This window comes from Hemitrygon akajei, chromosome 2, assembly GCF_048418815.1.
Source record: "Hemitrygon akajei chromosome 2, sHemAka1.3, whole genome shotgun sequence".
NCBI classification, from domain to species: Eukaryota; Metazoa; Chordata; class Chondrichthyes; order Myliobatiformes; family Dasyatidae; genus Hemitrygon; species Hemitrygon akajei.
In genome coordinates this window covers 92,161,608-92,166,809 of record NC_133125.1, presented here as the reverse complement: position 1 = coordinate 92,166,809, position 5,202 = coordinate 92,161,608, and the positions used below count along the sequence as shown (strand labels likewise).

Genomic DNA, 5,202 nt, shown 5'->3' with positions numbered 1-5,202 from the left:
AAGGTATACTTCCAATTTTATTAGAAATTGTAAAATATATTTTCAATACAACTTGCATTTATCAGCAGTGTCTGTGCACACCTGAGGTATCGAGAGAGTGGCCATACAAGACATCAATTCTCATGTAATATTGATTTGATGCCATTCCCATTAAATTGGCCATTGGCAATCCCATGAACATTACATTTTAATCACACACAGGAAATCTGTCAGGAAGAATCACTTTTTGTGTGCTATTTAAATTGTCCTCAATAACTTCCAGGCTAGTAAGTGATTGATTGAAATCTTTGGAGGAAAGTGAAGTAATCGATTTTCCCAAGTAGGTGACATTCTTTACACACTGCAGGGAGTACAATGATTGGGTTCTCAAGTTGTATGATCCATTTGCCTGAAGAAATAAAAGCTTCAATGCTTGTTCCTGTTGCCCTGCAACAAAATAGTGAGGAGATGATGTGCCCAGTAGGACTACCTAATAAAAGTGAAAGGAAGAAGAGGGACTCTGAGCATAAAACCATAAGACATACAGGAGGAACAGAAATAAGTCATTTGGCCCATCAAGTCTGCCCCACCATTTGATCATGGGTGATTTATTATCCCTCTCAACCCCGTTCTCCTGCCTTCTCCTGTTTTAGATGCTCCTGTTCTTCTTTATATTTAACCACACAATTTGAGTTCGTCATTGAACTCAAGGATTGCTTTTACTCATGAAATGCTCATGAATGTCAGAGGTTTATTTCCTGTGTCTATCTGCGATATAGAGGATTCGCCACTAAACTTCTTCTGACTGAGAGCAATGAAACCATCCCGAAAACGCATGTCTCCAGAAGGTAAACAAGTGGGTGCTCTGGTACGCTGGAGACATAGAGACTTCCATACTGCTCTTCCAGCAAATCTGCCTTTCAAATGACTATACCTCATTAGGAGTTTGAAGAGATCGGGCATGTCAACAAATACACTCAAAATCTTCTACAGATGTACTGTGGAGAATATTCCGACAGGCTGCATCACTGTCTGGTATGGTGGGGTAGGGAGCTACTGCACAGGACTGAAAGAAGCTCCAGGGAGTTGTAAATTTAGTCGGCTCCATCTTGAGCACTAGCCTACAAAATACCCAGAACATCTTCAAGGAGCGGTGTCTCAGAAAGGCAGCGTCCATTATTAAGGACCTCCAGCACCCAAGGCATGCCCTTTTCTCACTGTTACCATCAGGTAGAAGGTATAGAAGCCTGAAGGCACAAACTCAGCGATTCAGGAACAGCTTCTTCCACCATGTCATCCAATTCCTAAATGGACATTGAACCCTTGAACACTACTTCACCTTTTTAATACATATTATTACTGTTTTTGCATGATTTTTAATCTATTCAATAACGTATACCGTAATTGATTTACTTATTTATTTATTATTTTCTCTCTCTCTCTCTCTCTCTCTCTCTCTCTCTCTCTCTCTCTCTCTCTCTCTCTCTCTCTCTCTCTCTCTCTCTCTCTCTCTCTCTCTCTCTCTCTCTCTCCCCCCCCCCCCCCCGGATTATGTATTGCATTGACCCGCTGCTGCTAAGTTAACAAATTTCACAACGTGTGCCGGTGATAATAAACCTGATTCTGATTCAAATGTCTGCTCTTTTCCAAATAAGATAGATGAGTTAGTGCTGTCTTCAGGACTAACAAGGATTATGTACATATTTCTGCCTTTTGTTTTGCTAAAACATGGCTTACCTCAAGAAAACTTTGTTCAAACGCCAGGATATCAGCTATTTAGAGCAGATTGTAATAGTGCACTATGTGACAAGTCACATGGTGGTCTGCGCATGTTTACAAATAGCAGATGGTGCAGGGAAGTATCTGTCATTTGTTCTTTTTCCTCTGTTGACTTAGAGAACATAAGAACATAAGAGATAGGAGCAGGAGCAGGCCAATCGGCCCCTCAAGCCTGCTCTGCCATTCAGCAAGATCATGGCTGATCCAATCTTAACTCTAGTTTTCACCGAATCCCACAAGGCAACAGTGCCAACCAACAGGGCACCATGCCGCCCATTTTATTTTATTATTCATCCCGCCCAAACCCATGTGATCACCCGGGGGAAAAAAAACCGATTTGCCAATTGAGGAGAAAAAATCTGGAAAATTCCTCTCCGACCCATCCAGGCTATCGAAAGCTGGTCCAGGAGATCACATGGCTGATCTAAACCTAGCCTCATGTCCACTTACCTGCTCACTCACCATATCCCCTAATGCCATTTTTATCCAGGAAAATGTCTATCTCCGTTTTGAATTTATTGAGTGTAGTAGCTTCCACAGCTCTCTGGGGCAGTAAATTCCACAGCCCCACTACCCTCTGAGTGAAGAAATTTCTCCACATCTCAGTCCTGGAACGGCATCCCCTTATTTTAAGATTATGTCCCCTAGTCCTAGTTTCACCCATCATTGGGAACATTCTCCCCGCATCCACCCGATCAAGCCCCTTCACAATCTTATATGTTTCAATAAGATCGCCTCTCATTCTTCGGAACTCCAATGAGTGGAGTCCCAATCTACTCAACCTCTCATCATACATCAACCCACCCATCCCCGGAATTAACCTAGTGAACCTTCTCTGCACTGCCTTGAGAGCCAGTATGTCCTTTCTTAAATATGGACACCAGAACTGCACGCAGTACTCCAGGTGTGGTCTCACCAATACCTGGTACAACTGCAGTAAGACCTCCCTGTTCTTATACTCCATCCCCCTAGCAATAAAAGAGCATTCCATTGGCCTTCTTGACCACCTGCTGCACTTGCATACTAACTTTTTGTGTTTCCTGCACCAGGACCCCCAGATCCCTTTGCACAGAAGCACTTTCCAGTTTCTCTCCATTTAGATAATAACTTGCTCTATTATTTTTCCTGCCAAAGTGCAAGACCTCACACTTGTCAGTATTATATTTCATTTGCCAAATGTCTGCCCAATCACTCAGCCTATCTATGTCCCCCTGCAGGGTTTCAATGTCCTCCGCACTCATTACACTCCCTCCCATCTTTGTGTCATCAGCAAACTTTGATACGTTGCACTTAGTCCCTTTCTCCAAATCATTAATATAGATTGTAAAGAGTTGGGGTCCCAACACCGACCCCTGCGGAACACCACTAGTCACCAGCTGCCAGTCTGAGAATAAACCATTTATCCCAACTCTCTGTTTTCTGTTAGAAAGCCAATCCGTGCTCGCTTCGGCAGCACATATACTAAAATTGGAACGATACAGAGAAGATTAGCATGGCCCCTGCGCAAGGATGACACGCAAATTCGTGAAGCGTTCCATATTTAAAAAAAAAAGAAAGCCAATCCTCCACCCATGCCAGAATATTATCCCCAAGCCCATGATTTTTTACTTTAAGTAATAATCTTTGGTGTGGCATCTTGTCAAATGCCTTTTGGAAGTCCAAATACACCACATCCACTGGTTCCCCTTTATCTACCCTATATGTTATGTCCTCAAAGAACTCCAACAAATTTGTCAAACATGACTTCCCTTTTGTAAAGCCATGCTGACTTTGTCCTATTAAGCTATGTTTATCCAAATGCCCTGTTACTGTTTCCTTAATTATCGATTCCAACATTTTGCCAACCACAGATGTTAGGCTAACTGGCCTATAATTCCCAGCCTTCTGTCTATTGCCCTTTTTAAATAAAGGAGTTACATTAGCATTTTTCCAATCTGCCAGGACCATTGCCGAGTCCGGCGAGTTTTGAAAAATTATCACTAATGCATCCACAATCCCGACCGCCACTTCCCTTAAGACCCTAGGATGCAAGCCATCCGGTCCAGGGGATTTATCCACCTTCAGTCCCATTAATTTATCAAGTACCATTTCCTTGGTGATTTGAATCGTAGTTAGCTTCAGTATTGGGATATTTGAGTGTCCTCTACTGTAAAAACTGATACAAAATATTTGTTCAGCGTTTCTGCCATCTCCATGTCCCCTACCATTAATTTCCTGGTCTCATCTTCTAGGGGACCAACATTTACTTTAGCCACCCTTTTTCTTTTTATGTAACTGTAAAAACTCTTACTATCTGCTTTTATGTTTTTCGCCAATTTACTTTCATAATCTATCTTCCCCTTCTTAATCAATCTTTTTGTTATTTGCTGCTGATCTTTAAAAGCTTCTCGAACTTCAATCTTCCCACTAGATTTAGCTGCCTTATATAACTTTCTTTTTAGTCGTATACTTTGCTTTATTTCTTTACAGCCACGGATAACTATTTTTTCTTTTATACCCTTTTTTCTTCAGTGGAATATATTTTTCTTGATAGTTGTAAAATAACTCCTTAAATATACACCACTGATCAAGTACCGATCTACCCTTTAATCTATTTTCCCAATCCATCTTAAGCAATTCCACTCTCATACCATCATAGTCTCCTTTATTTAAGTTCAGTACGCTTGTTTGAGATCCAACCCTCTCATCCTCTAATTGAATATGGAATTTGACCATGTTATGGTCACTCATTCCAAGGGGATCCTTCACTAGGACATTTTTTATTAGTCCTGTCTCATTACACAGGACCAGATCTAAGACTGCTTGACCCCTTGTCGGCTCAGTAACGTATTGTTCAAGGAACCATCCCGAATACACTCAATAAACTCTTCTTCAAGGCTGCCGTGTCCGACTTGATTAGTCCAGTCAATATGAAAGTTAAAATCCCCCATAATTATAGCTGTTCCCTTATTACAAGCCCCAACTATTTCCTGATTTATGCTCCGACCAACTGAGTTACAGCTGTTTGGAGGCCTATAGACTACTCCCACCACTGCTTTTTTCCCTTTACTATTTCTTATTTCTACCCAAATTGTTTCCTTATCCTGATCCTTTGAGCCAATATCATTTCGCTTTATTGCAGTGATTTCTTGCTTTATTAACATAGCCACCCCACCTCCTTTTCCTTCTTGCCTGTCTCTCCTAATTGTCGAATACCCTTGTATGTTTAATTCCCAGTCCTGGTCACCCTGCAGCCATGTTTCCGTAATTGCCACAATATCATAACCATACGTAATTATTTGTACCGTCAACTCATCAATTTTATTCCTAATACTACGTGCCTTCAAATAAAGGACTTTCAAATACGTTTGACACTTATTTCCTACCTTTTCCTTTTGTACAACTTTACGCTTATCTCCGTACATTCTTTCCCCTCCTGACACACTCTGTCTTTTTATTCCTCCA

The 5,202-nt window shown here is 41.3% G+C and overlaps 1 non-coding gene across 1 annotated transcript; it reads left to right on the top strand.

The window, feature by feature from the left end:
• The first annotated feature begins 3,195 nt into the window (after window positions 1–3,195).
• LOC140722383 (U6 spliceosomal RNA) lies at window positions 3,196–3,302 on the top strand. Its single transcript, XR_012097603.1, has one exon. It is a non-coding gene; the product is annotated as a U6 spliceosomal RNA (small nuclear RNA).
• The last annotated feature ends 1,900 nt before the right edge of the window (window positions 3,303–5,202 follow it).